The sequence below is a fragment of the Chrysemys picta genome, chromosome 4 (genome assembly GCF_011386835.1).
Source record: "Chrysemys picta bellii isolate R12L10 chromosome 4, ASM1138683v2, whole genome shotgun sequence".
In the NCBI taxonomy this organism is placed as follows: Eukaryota; Metazoa; Chordata; order Testudines; family Emydidae; genus Chrysemys; species Chrysemys picta.
The window spans coordinates 144812370-144831199 of record NC_088794.1 but is presented as its reverse complement, the minus strand read 5'-3'; the positions used below and the strand labels follow the sequence as shown (position 1 = coordinate 144831199).

At 46.6% G+C, this 18830-nt stretch overlaps 1 long non-coding RNA gene across 1 annotated transcript; it reads right to left on the bottom strand.

The window, feature by feature from the left end:
• Positions 1 to 16001: 16001 nt before the first annotated feature.
• LOC135983229 (uncharacterized) lies at positions 16002 to 18161 on the bottom strand. Its single transcript, XR_010600828.1, has 2 exons — positions 17561 to 18161; positions 16002 to 16623 (listed from the first exon to the last, which is right to left on the bottom strand). It is a non-coding gene; the product is annotated as an uncharacterized LOC135983229 (long non-coding RNA).
• Positions 18162 to 18830: the final 669 nt, after the last annotated feature.

The following is an 18830-nucleotide window of genomic DNA, read 5'->3' as shown; positions in this document are numbered from 1 at the left end:
CACACCCCCCCAATTCTTTGAATCCAGTGTAAAAAAAAATACAATCCTAGGTGTTTGGCTGACATCTATGATTACTATTTATTTGTACAGTGGTACTGTCTGGGAGGACCCATTCAGGGATCAGACCCCATTAGGGTGACCAGATTGCAATTGAAAAAAATTGGGACGGATGGGGAGTAATAGGCGCCTATCTAAGAAAAAGCCCCCAAAATAAGAATTGTCCCTATAAAATCAGAACACCTCGTCACCCTAGACCCCATTGTGTTAGGTGCTGTACAAACACAAAGACAGTCCCTGCCCCCTAATCTACTTGAATAAATACAGTCTGATCCCTCTTTAATATAGTGAGTTGAGGTGCACTTTGTGAACTGACTCTTTTGAAGGGTCACGCATTCCATGAGCAAACCTCCTTTGCAGTTGCAGCAGGGCTGATATTCCAAGAAGGCATCGTAAAGTCAAGGCAACATTGCCAAATTCATCATTGCAGAGCACATTGGAAATATAGCGTTTAGACTGACGTAGCATGGAGACTGTTACAAGAGCTCTGTCTGTAGATATAAACATGCCAGAAGATGGCGCTCAAGAACACCTGGTACATTTCCTGGGGCGTGGTTTTGTAAGGACCAATACCACTTGTTGTGCATAGCAAATGGCTTCCTCTGTGCACTCTTTACATGAACTCTTAAACACAGGCAGGTCAACTGGGAAAAAGGAAAAAAAATCCAAGGATTGGCAGAGGGGGGGCCCGAGAGCAGCTAGACAGTGAGAGGAAGCAGAGCTGGAGGGAAGCACAACAGCAAAAAGAAAATCTAGAGAATGCTGCTTAGTGGAGGTGGTGGGGGACTTTGGTGCAAACCAACAGAGAAAGAGCAGAAGGAAAGACCTAGCAGCAGAAGATGGAGCTGTAGATGCAGAGAACGAGACAAGGGCCATGATTCCAGGTGGTGGCCAAGCACCTTTGCACCTCCTGGGTTCTGGAGGCGGCCAGAGATCAGATTGGCCCTGCTGTAAATAATAGCCCCTCAAGTGGCTGTCCAGCAGTAACAGAGCACTTTGGCCTTGCCCCTTCCTTCTCAAGCCCCCCGGACATGGTTCTATGCCAGGAGCTGTGACAGGTGACATACAGTCATTCCACTTAGGGTTGCCAACTTTCTAATTGCAAAAAACCGAACACCCTAGTCCCGCCTTGCCCCTTCCCTGAGGCCCCGCCCCTGCCCCCACCCCTTTTCTGAGGCCCCACCCCCACTCACTCCAGCCCCCCTCCCTCCATTGCTTGCTTTCCCCCACCTTCACTCACTTTCACTGGTTGGGGAAGCGGGTTGGGGTGTAGGAGGAGGTGAGGGTTCTGGGGTGGGGTTTGGGGTGCAGGAGGGGGCTCTGGGCTGGGGTAAGAGGTTGGAGTGTGGGAGGTGGTGCAGAATACAGGCTCTGGGAGGGAGTTTGGGTGTGGGAGGGGGCTCAGGGTTGCAGTAGGAGGTTGGGGTGCAGGCTCCGGGAGGGGGCTCAGGGAGGGGGTGTGGGAGGAGTTTCTGACCTGGGGCAGGGGGTTGGGGTGCGGGTTCCAGCTGGGCAGGTGCTTACCTCAGGCGGCTCCCAGGCGGCGGTGCAGCGGGGCTAAGGCAGGCTCCCTGCTTGCCCTGGCTCCGCGCTGCTCCCGGAAGCAGCTACACGGAGGCACAGTCAGGCTGCTCTGCACGGTGCACGCTGCCCACACCCGCATGCGCCGCCCCTGTGGTTCTTGGCCAATGGGAGCTGTGGAGCCAGTGCTGGGGGCAGCGTATGGAGCTACCCTGATTGCCCCTGTGCTAGGAGCCGGAGGGAAATGCCGGCCGCTTCCAGGGAGCTGCGCAGAGCCAGGGCAGGCAGGGAGCCTGCCTTAGCCTTGCTGCGCTGCTGTCCGGACTTCTAATGGCCCAGTCAGTGGTGCTGATCGGAGCCGCCAGGGTCCCTTTTTGACCAGGCATTCTGGTAAAAAAAACGGATGCTTGGCAACCGGATGCCTGGCAAGCCCTATGCCACAGGGAATTCCCTCCGCTATCACTGGGTTATATTCCCTAGTAATGAGAAGCTCTGGTTTTGCAGTTTCTGTACATTCAGAGCCCGTGTACAGGGTTAGCAGTAGAGATCAGAATCGGGTGCAAGGTCTTGTGTAGAGAGAAGCCAGGTGGAGTCCTGCAATGAGACTGCATTAGAGAGAACCCCTCTGGAAAACGGTAAAACGCTCCCAAGATCACCCTGTAAATGACTCAGTGACGTAGGTCCCTTAGGAAAAGAGCGGAACGATCTGGAGGTTGATCCTGCACTCTTTACTCAAGCACAGCTAGTGGAGTGGGGAATTGCCACTGTGACAATATGTACTGGAATAAAGCCCTGGTCCATCAGGGCTCTGCCCCAGCAGTTCAAGAAGGAGCCCCCACTGCCATTCACGGGAGAAAGACAGAATGAGTTAAATAGCCCCCCTCCCATCTGGCAGCTCCGTTCCAAGCACTGGAGCTATGCGAAATGAGTTTAATAAAATATTTCATCAGGTTTGGGGGTTACGCTATATTTTGTCTAGCACAGTATTGAACCCCACGCATCATCCTATAGTGATGATCTCCTGCACGGTCTGAACTCAAGAACCAATGTTGCAGACCAGGACTTGTGCTTAGATTGCATTTGCAATATCAAAATATTATAATGTACAGTACACTAGATTACAGTCTAGTGCAGCCTAAATCCCCAGCTGGTGTGAACTGGGATAGCCCCACTCAAGTCCATAGAGATGCGCTGATTTACATGAGCCGAGAGTCTGGTTCCACAGTTAGGAGATGCAAAATAAATACAACTCCATCAACTATCTGACACAACGCCATACATCCAGGATGTACTTGCAACAGAAAGGGTTATGTAACTGGGGTTTACAGACATGCATCCTATGGCATCTGACTCTGCTGGTATCCTCTGCTGACTCGAGGAACCAGTATGTGTATCCAAAGCCATTACAGAAACATGCCTTGTTGCGGCAGTTCACTTGTGTAGGTACATTTTATTTCTCCCACCCAGCAAAGTAAAAGGCCAGGAAAGAATAATCAGCTCAGACCATGTGTTAATCTAGTCACAAGTCTAATGTGATTTCCCTCCACCCCAGTAGTCGGCATCTCAACACCTTACATATGGATCATTTTAATCTAATATAATCTGGCTGGCCATAAAGGGGGTTTCCCTCCACTGCACCTGCTTGTGATTAATGCTCAAAAATAGATACCAGCTTTCAATCTACAGAAGTGTACAGCTTAGGAACCATGTATTTGGTAAATCAACGGTAAAGCCCCATCCTTTTAACAGACATGAAAATGTTTGCGATAAATCAGTTTGTTTGTGTCTTTCTGTAGTTTTTCTTTTTAAATAGGTGCTGGGTTTTTTTCCATTTCTTTGAAATGAAGAGAGACCGGTTACCATTTATCCTTTACGCAAAACGGCTCTTAAAAGCTGCTGATCACAGAACACAAGCAAGTATCACCTTGCCTTTAAAAATAACAAACGTTTTGAAATAAGGTCATTTACCCCATCTTCATCTTGCATTTGTTCACTTAAATGCCAGCAGGATGAAGACGACATTTTTGTGGAAACCAATATCAAGCATAAAGCAACAGAGGGTCCTGTGGCACCTTTGAGACTAACAGATGCAGACTTGCATCTGAAGAAGTGAGGTTCTTACCCACGAAAGCTTATGCTCCCAATACTTCTGTTAGTCTTAAAGGTGCCACAGGACCCTCTGTTGCTTTTTACAGATTCAGACTAACACGGCTACCCCGCTGATAAATATCAAGCATGTTATAGTGTAAAAAAAAAAAAAAAAGTCAGTGAAGGATAGCTTTTTAATCACTAGTAAATACAAAGATATTTTGTTATTTTATTATAATGATCAAATTAGGATTAATATAATCTTGTACATTAAATCACCATAAGGGAAGCAAATTTTGTAAAAAGTTTCCTACTAGTATTCTTACCCAGCAAGAAACATTTTAATTATAAATTTGCCTTTTGGAGTCTTTAAATTACACAGACTACAATGGGCACTGTTTACACACACACACACACACACACACACACACACACACACACACACACACACACACACAAAGATGACAACGATGGGAACTGTGTATCCACTAATCTGTAAATAGACTCCCAGTCCAGGACTCATCTCTGAAATGTGGCATCAGTTGCACAGGCTCCAATTTGCTTTTAGTTGAATAAAGCATCCTAGATACGCAAATAACATCAAACTTGCTGGATTAGAGAGGGGCACCTCGTACTCTAAATCATGATTGTCAATCATCACCCGGGATTAAGGGATATAGTTTAAAAACCTAAAAGCAAGCACTTCCTTTTAACTTCTGCCTACTGTGCATTTTGGATTATCGCCCAGAAATAGTATTACTTGAAACAAGAGTGCCTCCCTTCTACCATCTAAGGGAAGTGCATTGTTACCATCTGCTGCCCTGGATTTGGAATAAGAATCAGCAAGGCGTACAATTTAGATCTGAGATCTATTGCTGACCGTGGTTATATTTAGGATTCGCTTTTCACATAAAAATGGGGTTTATTTTTGGCTTAATAAGCGTTTTCTGAACACAGTAGCCATTCTTATCACAAAGATGTACGGTAGTTAAAAATCAATGTAGCCGACCTATTGTCATACAACATTGGCAACCTTCCTTTACACGTGATGATATTTTACACTGAGAATTTTGAGATAACAGTTTGCAGTTTACTTCCTTGCATTTCTAAAAACTGAACAAGAGCATCACACAAATAATTCTGCGTGTTTCAATACATACAATACATGAATATAACCTTTCCATTTCCCCTCCATCCTTTCTTAAATTCTTATGGTTGAATTGAATGATGCTTTTCCACAACCAGAGATGCCACTTACGTGTGTTGCACATAAAATCTCTTCTACTTTACTCCAAAAATATGGGACTATTGACAATTATCAGATGCTAATGTCAAATGCTAGGCATTTTTTCAATGGCTTTATGCTCCAGTGATCTGAGATCAGGTTCAGGAGCCACAAACTGTTGAGATATAATCCTGGCTACTCTGTGTGGCCTGTAACAACTCAACACTTGGGGCTGGATTTTCCAAATAAGTCAGGCACATAGTTGTACAACACCCATTACTGTGTGTGCAAAGTCTGATAATTGCACATGCATATGGCTGATTCTGGTTAATTGCTTGATTCAAACACAAACTGGCATGTCTGCATGTGCAAGTTAGGCGGACAGTTGTGCACAAGTTTGATGACACAACTGTGTCATCAGATTGGCCCAGCCAAGTTACCCTTGCAGCCAATGGGATCTTTCTGCTGTAGAACTGGGATCCTTACAGAGTGCAACTGCGTGCCTACCTTGTTTGAAAACCTTGGTCTTCCTTGTCTCTGTGCTCTAGTTCCCCTATCTGCATCCTGGAAGTAACAATACTTATATCTGGCTCTTAGTTTCCTCCTATTAATGGGGGTTAATAGGAGGGGAAGGATGTTTGAGCATTGGCCTGCTAAACCCAGGGTTGTGAGTTCAATCCTTGAGGGGGTCATTTAGAGATCGGGGGGGGGGGGGGGGGGGGGGGGGGGGGGGGGGAGAACTGTCAAGGACAGTACTTGGTCCTGCAGGGGACTGTACTCGATGACCTTTCAAGGCCCCTTCCAGCTCTATGAGATAGGGTTGGGGTCATTCTACCTCATAGGATCTGACCAGTATCAATTTTTTTCATATATATTTAAACATATATAAAAAATAAAAATTAACACATCAGGTCTAATACAGTCAATGTGCAAGTGAGGCACAACAGACCAAGCAGGGAAAGTATCATTATTGTTATCTATGCTATAGGCATACAACTAATCAAAAAACGCATTTTTTCAGAATAGTTTCAATTCATCAGATCCTGTCCAGAAACTGACGACTAAGATCAGAACCTCAGCTGGTGTAAACGGTCACAGATCCATTGAGCTACAATGATTAAACAAGTTGATGAGCCAGCCCTTAAGATACAGTTTATGGCTGCACAGAGATTTAAGACAAGAAAATATACACTGGTTCTTTAAACAAGGGGAAAAACACAGCTAAGGCTAATCTTATCAACATATAACCTTTTAATCAGATTATTGAAACAACATGTTAATTTATGAAAAGTTCAGCATTCTATTAAATTGCAAACAACATAGTGAATTGCAACCCAACAGGTTGCTTCATTGAATTCATGCAGCCTCTCCTGGCAAAGGCATTCCAAATTTGAACTTAATTAATATTCCTACTCCTGGTTTCCATAGTTTCTTTTTAAACACGAGTACCAGCAGAAACTGGCAGTAACTTTACCCATATTCTCAATAATAACCCCCCTCTGGCTGTCAATATGTATGAAAGGGAACATTTTTTGCATACCCAGAACAGCCTGTCATTTTCCTGTCTTTTGTCAAAAAAATATGTTGGCAACTTTTTTTTTCTTTTTTTGCTTACACAGCTTAAGATGCTTAACTGTTTCTCTCCTCGTAGCCTCCCAGATTCCAAGCCCAGAAAGGCCCACTATGATCATCTAGTCTGACCTTCTGCCTATCACAGGCCATAGAGCTTTGCTAAAATAGTTTCTGTTTGAACAAGAGCATATCTTTTAGAAAAACATGCAAGATTCAAACAATATTACATATTTATGTATGTGAAATATACAGATTTCATTCCGTGCTTACATACTCACGGAGCCACTATAGGCAGCCAGGTTGCACCAGCTAGCTCACTCAGGCTTCAATCCTAGGCGTAGTTTGACTTATGGATTTCGGGCGGGGGGGGGAGGTAGCTCCAGCCAGGCCAACAGGTCGTGGGGATGGGGGGAGGAATTCTGCACCTGCCTGAGGCTTGCAGTTTGGGGAGGGGGGGCAACACTCCCCCATGCCTCCCCTCCAAACTACTCCCATGGCTTCAATCCTGTAAGGAGTTCCATGCTGTTGTAAGAATCTGTTCACATAGCGCTCACTGCAGAATCAGGCTCTCAGGGGGGAAAAATGCTCACCTTTTTCCTGCATGGCTGCCTTCTAGTTTAAGGTCTAAAACTATACAAATTTGACAGCCCCCACAGGAGCCCAAGAGAACAATAATTGTTATTGCCAAGACACTTTCTGTTTGCAGCTTTGTCTCTCTGTTCCATCTGCCGCAGCCAAAATGGCCAGTCATCTCACTCAGCGTTTGACTGAAACTGGGGCAGTAGAGGGGTGCTGGCTCACTGAGCCTTATTCCAAACAAGGCTGAGGTGATGCTGAGTTGGCTGAGGTTAGCCACTGGCCTGAGTAATATCTGTGCCATTAACTGAAGGTGTGCGTCCAGCTTGTGTTGATCAGGTCCACAATCTAAAAGGACACCTAGTTTCCACTAGCAGATCAGGTAACAGCAACAATCCAGTCAGCTCGTTAGCTTTTATGTACACCTCTACCCCGATATAACGTGACCCGATATAACACGAATTCGGATATAACACAGTAAAGCAACGCTCCGGGGGGGCGCGAAGCTGCGCGCTCCGGCGGATCAAAGCAAGTTCAATATAACGCAGTTTCACCTATAACGCGGTAAGATTTTTTGGCTCCTGAGAACAGCATTATATCAGGGTAGAGGTATATGAGATGGTGGCCCTTCCTTTCGGCTGCCGACCTCGCCACCACCATCCAGGCCTCCGTCACCTCCAGATGCAATATTGCAATGCATTCTATGTGGGGTGACACCTTGAACTCATCCAGAAGCTGAAGCGTCTGCACTGTGCCGCAGCACCGTGGGTAAGCGGGGGGTCTCCCCAGGAGTATATCCATGGTCCGCACTGGCTGCCTGCGAATTTCCGGGTGAAATGTAAGAAGCCTTACACGATTTAGGACTTCGCTGCCTGAGAGCGCGCCTTCCTTTCTGTGCCACACCCCCACAGCTGAATCAGGAGAGGCGCTCCAGGTGCAGACCCAGTGGTACAAGAAAGGGCTGTGGGCAGGGTATTCTGTATGAGGGTCCTGAGGCTTTGAATTTGCTTCCTTCCTTGGTTCAAAATAGCCTGACTGGGAAGGCCTTCACATTGTAAAGCTGGTCTATTGCCCTGGGGCATTTGATAACAGGTAGAAATGCTCTGAGTGGTGTCTGGTGGCATGGTGCTTAACATGCCAGCCGCTGCCTTAAGCCTTGTATACATCTGAGCTCCCCTGTTGCTTTCACCAGTTCATCTCCCCCCAGTTACCACAGGAGTGGGGTGTATTTGAGGGAAAACCTAGTGGAGAGATTCCCCTTCTTCCTGTATGGGCATGTACATATTTACATATACCTAAACATACACATACATTACAGCTGCTTACCTAATGAAAACGGTATTCACAAATAATGTATCTGCCAACTGATAGGAGTAAGTGGTGAATAATGTTTTTGAGAAATATATTTCCACCATCTATAGAGCTGACAATATTTGATTTGCAAATATTTTTTTTAATAAATTCATCGAGGCGAAATAAACTATTTGCAATTATTCTACCAGTTCTGCTACACACACACACACACACACACACACACACACACAGGGAGAATTGATCTGAACTGACTGGATTTCTTAGGTTTGCATCCCCAGTTCCCTCTCCAACAGAATATTCAAATTATAATAGAAATTAGTTTACCTAGAAATCACTGGACTACACACATGGTATTAAAGGGATTTCCCCTCCCACCAAACTAATGGGAACTTTCAGGTCAGCAGTGCTGAATAATTATTCATTTGCTCCCCGGAGGTGCTCAGGGCCTGTAAGTACTTGTAAGTGGGTTTGGAAGAAAGCTGCAGAGAGCAGCCAGCCAGACTCCAGCTGATAGGGGCTGAAGCAGCCAGAGCAGGGACTGCTGCATTGGCGGGGGGGGGGGGGGGGGGGGTGTTCCTGGCTGCATCTCTTCACCTCAGTATCACTCCTCTCGCACTCTTCTCCCCTTCCCTGCCCCCCTCTCCCTTCCTTCTTAACTAAACCCAGCGGAAAGAGGGAGGGATAGGCTCAGTGGTTTGAGCATTGGCCTGCTAAACCCAGGGTTGTGAGTTAAATCCTCGAGGGGGCCATTTAGGGATCTGGGTAAAAAAATCTGTCTGGGGATTGGTCCTGCTTTGAGCAGGGGGTTGGACTAGATGACCTCCTGAGGTCCCTTCCAACCCTGATATTCTATGAAAGAATCATGGAACTAACAAAGCTTGCCACCATCACAGGGTTCACCCTGCTTGTGTGAGACACCTCTGTGCCTGAGCTCTGGTTTGTGAGCTCCTCTGGTCAGGGACTGTTTTGGAGATATCCCATCTCCTAGAACTGGAAGGGACCTTGAAAGGTCATCGAGTCCAGCCCCCTGCCTTCACTAGCAGGACCAAGTACTGATTTTGCCCCAGATCCCCAAGTGGCCCCCTCAAGGATTGAACTCACAACCCTGGGTTTAGCAGGCCAATGCTCAAACCACTGAGCTATCCCCCCCCCCCATGTTTTATTCTGTGTTTGTACAGCACCTAGCACAACGGGGTCCTGGTCCATGACTAGAGCCTCTAGGTGCAACGGTAATAAAAAAATAGATACTTAATCTTATTGAACTAGAGGTGAGACTTACTATCTCCTCCCCTTTGGCGGAAGTAGGCTAGGTCACACAGTGCTCACCCGGTTCTCAGCAGCCAGAGGTCTCATCAAGATTCAAATGAAGAAATTAACCCCGGAATTCTCCACTAAATCATCCACGCTCGGGCGTATAATTAAAACTCGTGGTGGATCCAGCCTTCTATCCCTTGCAAATAGCATTACGAGCGAGGTGCTCCTACCATGTGCCACAAATGCTAGGACAATTCAGCCAAAGCTGGGCTGCACCAACTGTCAACTGCAATCTTGTATTTCCATTATCCACCAACCTGTTTGTCCAGTGGATGATGCTTCGGCCACAAATCCAAACTGCAGGAGGTGAAGGAACACTCAGAAGTCTGGTATAAAGGAAACCTAGTTAAGCAAACCTGGGGATGCCAAGTTCATTGCTTTTGGCATATATAGGAATAAAAGCAGTAAGACGACCTCCCCTCCCCATGCCCAAACATCCCAATGGTCACATAGCAAGTCCTGTTGTTGAGATGGCTACACCAAATTCTAAAGGTGTCTGTGCTATATTACATTGATCTCAGGCGGATAAAGGTTAGCCTCTCTTTTGGGATCACATTAAACCGGTACTGGGGGCTAGGGGCTTATTTCCCATCTGGAGCAGGAGCACCCATTGATTCACTGCGCCATCAAATAAGCTCTTAAACGTTACCAGGCAGAAAGGCCACCCTCTCCCAAAGGATGACTTGAGATCCCAGGATCACAGCGCCCCATCTTCAAGAAGTGAATGGTGATGACCTGCCTTGTCTCTACACCATCCACCAACTGGAGATCATAAACGTTCTATTGTGTTCTGTGCCAAACCTGGAAACAGCTTCCTCCGCCCAAAATGTAGGTGTTCCTACCTGCCATGGAATTCACTCCTTGAACGGAACGAAAGGCTTCTGGGCATCTGGACCAGCCTGGGTGTTCTTTGGTGGCAGAGCTGCATACACAAGTTTCCTACATCCTGCAGGTTAGGAAACCTCTCTAAACGGAGTAGTGTAGCCAGCAAAACGTGCACGCACAGCTTTCTCACTGAATTATAAACAGGCAGGTCGGCAGCGTCTTGATTCACCAGGGTAATAATGAATTAAGCTGTTACACACTAAGGGGCCAGAGGAACTGGGGCATCACCGAGGGAGGGACTCAGAGGAAGACAAGAGATGCTGAGGGTGCTATTGTTCAACAGTAGCATATGCCTAGCAGTGAAAATAATATGAACCCTCCCAGGAAGAAATGCACATTCATCTCATCATCTTGTGCAGATCACTAAACTACCAATTGCTGGTTAGCACTCAGGCCGATTGAAAAACGCTTTTTCAAATTATACAAATGTCTTTCACAAAAAGCGTTCATATTGTTTGACGTTTTCCAGCATTTGATTAATGAAAATGTTTCATTTTGAATCAAATTGAATGGAATTGAAAATGAACATTTTTCAATATTTTGTCTCCCCCTCTCATCTTTCTTTCATTACCATTTTATGACCAGCCCTAATCAAAATCGTCAAAACCAGAACAGCTTATCTTCTAGCTCAATGGTTCTCAACCACAGGTACGTGTATCCCTGGGGGTACTCAGAGGTCTTCCAAGGGTACATCAACTCCTCCCAATATTTGCCTAGTTTTACAACAGGCAACATAAAAAGCACTAACGAAGTCCATACAAACCAAAATTTCATACGACGTTTATACTGCTCTATGTACGATACACTGAAATGTAAGTTCAATATTTATATTTCAATTGATTTATTTTCCAATTATATAGTAAAAATGAGAAAAATCAGCATTTTTTCAGTGTGACACTTTTGTACTGTTAGGTCTGATTTTGTAAGCAAGTCGTTTTTAAACGAGGTAAAACTTGGAGATACACAAGACAAATCAGCGTCCTGAAAGGGGTACTGTAGTCTGGAGAGGTTGAGAGCCACTGCTCTAGCTTATCCCCTTGCCCCAGATCAGCACTACCACGAGCACATGACGTTTTCATGCCTGCATCACCCTCTGCACTGAGCCACCTCTGGGCACATCACTCTCATTGGAGATAAACCCAGATGCCAGGCCCTGCCTATACAACCAACTGTACTTGCAGTCCTGATAAAGATACCATTGAACAATTATAGGAAGGAGTCCACTCAATCCAAGCCTTCCTCTCTTCACAGAATTTTCTAATGAAATTATGCCAGCTATAGACTCTTCCATTTGCAGTGGAAAAAATGAAACCCAAATGCCCTCCTGGGAGCCAGGCAATTTTCAGGTGTCAAAGCAATGAGGGCAGCTGGTTTAAAGTGACTTTCTTGGCTTGTATGTTAACAACGTTTGGAGAAGGGCCAGTTCCTCACTGAGGGCCTGGATTTACCCACCACCAAGTCTACCTTGAAGCCCTGAGGAGTCAACCACCATTTAATGTCCATAAGCTATGGGGAGCCTTGCATGCCTCTGTGACTGCTCAACAAGATTTTAAACATGATCAGGCAGGTATCGGCACGCCTTTGATTCTTTGCCACCCGAAGAGAGATGATCACACTGCCCAGACTTCAGCCTGTTCTAAAGAAAGGAGTTGAACTTTCATAAATTGTGTAGGAAACTTCATTATTCATTGGCATTGTGTCAAAGAAAAATTGGCCAGAAGAGAAAATTCCTAGCCAGTCAGACTCTCCCACATACTGTACCCAGGAAGAAGGCGGATTTAATATATTTTGATATTAGCACTCACTCTCACCGTGTGTGTCGCATAATCATAAAGACAGTAATACACCAGAAGGTCAGAAGCAATACAATTTTAACTGAGCTTTTCTGGGTATGGAATTAGTGGTAGCCAGAATTTCTCCATGGCCTTCTTGAGCATAACCTTTAAAGGAGATGTGCCCTCTGACTGGGATCTAGCCAAACCTTTCGGTCTGCATGGGTTTATATAAATGCCTATATACACAGTACATTTACCTAAATTCAGCAGGTGGCACTCTTCTCATTTTTCAGAGGAGAGGTCAGATGCTGACTATCCACAGCAAGTTTTTTTCTGAAGAGCAGGGCTGTTAGCCCTAGCGTCCTGCCCAGAATACGGGTAATTATATTCCCCGTTCTTTCAGTGGTTCCATTTCAGTCACACATTGTGGTGGAGAATGTAGCTGCTTGCTTTGCATCACAACACATTTCCTCCCTGAGCTGGCTGCATTCCATTTCCTTCCTAGAATTCATATAGCTCTATGTCCAAAAATAAAATGAAACTAAAAAATCCCTGTTATTCCCCTTTCTTGGTTCCCCAGTACATCCAATCTTTTCTATGCTTATTTTTACAGGCTATAAACTCTTCAGGGAAAGGACTATATTCATTTTTGTCTTGTGCAGCACAAAGTAGATTGTTGGCACTTGAAAAACCCAAACAATAATAAATGCTTCCGATTAAAAGCACAATGTGTGTGCAAAATCCTGTATCTGATGCCACATTGTGTAACTAATACACATTTTCTAGCTTGGCTTGACAGTCCAACCCCCAGTCACTCTCTTAAGAATTCCCAAGGAAAAACACTTTTTATAAGCTTTAATGATCCAGTTCAAACCACCAAAAACCTGGAAATAAGGAGTCATGAACGCTGTCCCTTAGCTGATGCTGCTGTTCATTTCTGCCTTCACAACATGAGTTCACAGCTGAGTATTAAGCATCCACTTAGGGTTTTTCTTTTCCCTTCTCCTTTTAAGCTAGGCCCCTAATGTTTCTAAAATGCACCATTTTTGTATGAAACAAAACACGAAGCTGCCCACTTCCATGTACTCTACCTCATACGGTGGGTCTGAATTGAAAACAGCAATGCGGATTGCATTATTAGTTGCACAAAGAATTCCTTGGGTTTTCTCAACACGTGCGGTGTCTTGAAAAAGTAATGGATAAATTTTGGATCATCTCACTAATGTAAAAGGCATCCTCCCCCTGGTGGTATAATCTGAGTGTACACTTTGGAATAATTTCCTAGAGAGTCAGGGTATGTCTACACTACGAAATTAGGTCGAATTTATAGAAGCCGGTTTTATAGATATCGGTTTTATACAGTCGATTGTGTGTCCCCACATAAAATGCTCTAAGTGCATGAAGTCAGCGGACCGCATCCACAGTACTGAGGCTAGCGTCGACTTCCGGGGTGTTGCACTGTGGGTAGCTATCCCACAGTTCCCGCAGTCTCCGCTGCCCATTGGAATTCTGGGTTGAGATCCCAATGCCTGATGATGCAAAACAGTGTCGCGGGGGGTTCTGGGTACATGTCATCAGGCCCCTCCCCCTCCATCAGAGCAACGGCAGACAATCGATTCGCGCCTTTTTACCTGGGTTACCTGTGCAGACAACATACCACGGCAAGCATGGAACCCGCTCAGCTCACCGTCATCATATGTTATCTGGGTGCCGGCAGACGTGGTACTGCATTGCTACACAGCAGTAGCCCCTTGCCTTTTGGCAGTAGATGATGTATTACAACTGGTATCCGTCATCGTCGTATTCCAGTTCAATCAGAGGCACCTGGGCAGACATGCTTTGTCTCCTGGAGACTCAGTCCTGCCGGCAGTCCTATTGAACCGTCTTGATGATGATGGCTAGCAGTCGTAGTACAGTATCTTCTGCCAAGCACCCAGAAGATGCCGAGGGCTATCAGTCTTGCTGCACCGTCTGCTGCCAGCTTAAGATGTAAAAAAATAGATGTATTCATTTGCTTCCCCCTCCCTCCGTGAAATCAATGGCCTGCTAAACCCAGGGTTTTGAGTTCAATCTTTGGGGGGGCCATTCTGTGTGACAGTTGTTTGTGTTTCTCCCTCATGCACAGCCACCTTTGTTGATTTTAATTCCCTGTACCCGTACGCCATGTCGTCAGTCGCCCCTCCCTCCCTCCGTCAGTTTCGCACCTTTTTTCAGACCAGACGCCATAGCACTGGGATCATGGAGCCCGCTCAGGTCACCGCGGCAATTATCAGCACTATGAACACCACACGCATTGTCCTGGAGTATATGCAGAGCCAGGACATGCCAAAGCAAAACCAGGACCAGCCGAGGAGGCGATTGCAGCGCGGCAACGAGAGTGATGAGGAAATTGACATGGACATAGACCTCTCACAAAGTACGGGCCCCAGCAATGTGCAAATCATGGTGTTACTGGGGCAGGTTCATGGCGTGGAACGCCGATTCTGGGCCCGGGAAACAAGGACAGAGTGGTGGGACCACAACGTGTTGCAGGTGTGGGATGATTCCCAGTGGCTGCGAAATTTTTGCATGCGTAAGGGCACTTTCATGGAACTTTGTGACTTGCTTTCCCCTGACCTGAAGCGCCAGAATACCAGGATGAGAGCAGCCCTCACAGTTGAGAAGCAAGTGGCGATAGCCCTGTGGAAGCTTGCAACGCCAGACAGCTACCGGTCAGTCGGGAATCAAGTTGGAGTGGGCAAATCTACTGTGGGGGCTGCTGTGATCCAAACTGCCAGGGCAATCAAAGACCTGGTGATATCAAGGGTAGTGACTCTGGGAAACATGCAGGTCACAGTGGATGGCTTTGCTGCAATGGGATTCCCAAACTGTGGTGGGGCGATAGACGGAACCCATATCCCTATCTTGGCACCGGAGCACCAAGCCACTGAGTACATAAACCGCTAGGGGTACTTTTCAATGCTGCTGCAAACCCTGGTGGTTCACAAGGGACGTTTCACCAACATCAACGTGGGATGGCCGGGAAAGGTACATGATGCTCGCGTCTTCAGGCACTCTGGTCTGTTTCGAAAGCTGGAGGAAGGGACTTTCTTCCCGGACCAGAAAATAACCGTTGGGGATGTTGAAATGCCTCTCGTTATCCTTGGGGACCCAGCCTACCCCTTAATGCCATGGCTCATGAAGCCGTACACAGGCAGCCTGGACAGGAGTCAGGACCTGTTCAACAATAGGTTGAGCAAGTGCTGAATGGTGGTGGAATGCGCATTTGGACGTTTAAAAGCGCGCTGGCGCAGCTTACTGACTCGGATAGACCTCAGCAAAACCAATATCCCCATTGTTATTGCTGCTTGCTGTGCGCTCCACAATATCTGTGAGAGTAAGGGGGAGACATTTATGGCGGGGTGGGAGGTTGAGGCAAATCGCCTGGCCGCTGATTACGCGCAGCCAGACACCAGGGCGGTTAGAGGAGTACAGCAGGGCGCAGTGCGCATCAGAGAAGCTTTGAAAACCAGTTTTGTGACTGGCCAGGCTACGGTGTGAAACTTCTGTTTGTTTCTCCTTGATGAACCCTCTGTCCCCCCCCCACCCCGGTTCACTCTACTTCCCTGTAAACCAACCACCCCACCCTCCTCTCCCCCCTTTGAGCACCGCTTGCAGAGGCAATAAAGTCATTGTTACTTCTCATTAATGCATTCTTTATTAATTCATCACACAACTAGGGGGATAATTGCCAAGGTAACCTGGGATGGGTGGAGGAGGAGGGAAGGAAAAGGACACACTGCAGTTTAAAACTTTAACACTTATTGAAGGCCAGCCTTCCGATGCTCAGGCAATCATCTGGGGTGGAGTGACTGGGTGGCCGGAGGCCCCCACACCGTGTTCTTGGGCGTCTGGGTGAGGAGGCAATGGGACTTGGGGAGGAGGGCTGTTGGTTACACAGGGGCTGTAGTGGCGGTCTCTGCTCCTGCTGCCTTTCCTGCAGCTCAACCATATGCTGGAGCATATCAGTTTGATGCCCCAGCAGCTGGAGCATTGACTCTTACCTTCTGTCTGCAAGCTAACGCCACCTATCATCTTCAGCCCACCACTTGCTCTGTTCAGCCCGCGATTCATCCCATCACCTCTCCTCTCATTCAAATTGTGCTTTTTTTCACTCTGACATTGACTTCCTCCACGAATTCTGCTGTGCTCTTTCAGCGTGGGAGGACATCTGGAGCTCCGTGAACATATCATCCCGAGTCCGCCATTTTCTCCTTCTAACCTTCGCTAGCCTCTGCGAAGGAGAAACATTTTCAGCTGGTGGAGGAGAAGGGAGAGGTGGTTAAAAAAGACACATTTTAGAGAACAATGTGTACACTCTTTCACGTTAAATTTTGCTGTTCACATTACAGAGCACATGTGCTTTCGTTACAAGGTCGTATTTTTCCTCTTATATTGAGGGCCTGCCGGTTTGGTGTGAGAGATCACTCACGCGGTGCCAGGCAACAGAATTCGGCTTGCAGGCAGCCATGGTAAGCTACAGTGTTTTGGCTTTTTTAACCTTCATAACATGTGGGAATGGTTTCAAACAGCAGCGCCCTCTTTTCCCATACCAAGGACCCATTGGGTTGGCCATTTAAAATGGGTTTGTAATGTAAAAGGAGGGGCTGGGGTTTCCGGGTTAACATGCAGCACAAATCCAACTATCCCCCCGCCTCCCTCAACACACACTCCCAATTCTTGGATGATCACTTCACCCCTCCCCCCCACCGTGTGGCTAACAGCGGGGAACATTTCTGTTCAGCCGAGCAGGAACGGGCACCTCTGAATGTCCCCTTAATAAAATCACCCCATTTCAACCAGGTGACCGTGAATGATATCACTCTCCTGAGGATAACAAAGAGAGATAAGGAATGGATGTTGTCTGCATGCCAGCAAACACCAGGACCATACGCTGCCATGCTTTGTTATGCAATGATTCCAGACTACGTGCTACTGGCCTGGTGTGGTAAAGTGTCCTACCATAGCGGACGGGATAAGGCAGCCCTTCCCAGAAACCTTTTGCAAAGGCTTTGGGAGTACATGAAGGAGAGCTTTCTGGAGATGTCCCTGGAGGATTTCCGCTCCATCCCTGTACATGTTAACAGACTTTTCCAGTAGCTGTACTGGCCGCGATTGCCAGGGCAAATTAATCATTAATCATTAAACACGCTTGCTTTTAAACCATGTGTAATATTTATAAAGGTACACTCACCAGAGGTCCCTTGTGTGCCCTCAGGGTCTGGGAGCACACCTTGGGTTAGTTCGGGGGTTACTGGTTCCAGGTCCAGGGTGATAAATATATCCTGGCTGTTGGGGAAACCTGTTTCTCCGCTTCCTTGCTGTGAGCTATCTTCATTGTCTTCATCATCATCATCTTCCGCGTACCCCGAACCCACTTCCCTGTTGCGTGTTTCTCCATTGACGGAGTCAAATCACACGGTTGGGATAGTGGTGGCTGCACCCCCTAGCATGGCATGCAGCTCCGCGTAGAAGCGGCATGTTTGCAGCTCTGCCCCAGACCTTCCGTTTGTCTCTCTGGCTTTGTGGTAGGCTTGCCTTGGCTCCTTAATTTTCACGCGGCACTGCTGTGCGTCCCTGTTATGGCCTCTGTCCTTCATGGCCTTTGAGACCTTTTCTAATATTTTGCCATTTCGTTAACTGCTACGGAGTTCAGCTAGCAGATTCGTCTCCCCATATGGCGAGCAGATCCCGTACCTCCCGTTCTGTCTATGCTGGAGCTCTTTTGTGATCTTGGGACTCCATCACGGTTACCTGTGCTGATGAGCTCTGCGTGGTCACCTGTGCTCTCCACGCTGGGCAAACAGGAAATGAAATTCAAAACTTTGCGGGGCTTTTCCTGTCTACCTGGTCAGTGCATCTGAGCTGAGAGTGCTGTCCAGAGCGGTCACAATGAAGCACTGTGGGGTAGCTCTCGGAGGCCAATAACATTGAATTCCGTCCACACTACCCCAAATCCGACCCGCAAAGGCCGATTTTAGCACTAATCCCCTCATCGGAGGTGGAGTAAAGAAACCGGTTTAAAGGGCCCTTTAAGTCAAAAGAAAGGGCTTTGTCGTGTGGACCTGTCCAGGCTTAATTCGATTTAACGCTGCTAAATTCGACCTAAACTCGTAGTGTAGACCAGGCCTTAGTCTTACTGCTTTTTTCCTATAAATCCTGCATCTCCATTCATCCCAGATTTCTTATGCACTTTTTTGGACCAAATATTAATTTATTTTTATTAGGTAAAGTGTTTTAATTTCATAAAACCCTTACCTCATCTTTACAGGAACTACTGTCTACTGTATTTCATACTGCAGATGTTTGTAACCCCCCAAAAGTAACTTTGAGCTACTTTTCAATTCCCAGAAAAGGATAATTTCCAACTTCTAACTAAAGTACCATCCTAGTATCCAAGTCACCAAAAAGTAAGCTGTATCCAATTGCATACCCTAAGGTTAGCACTAAGTTTATGTACCAGC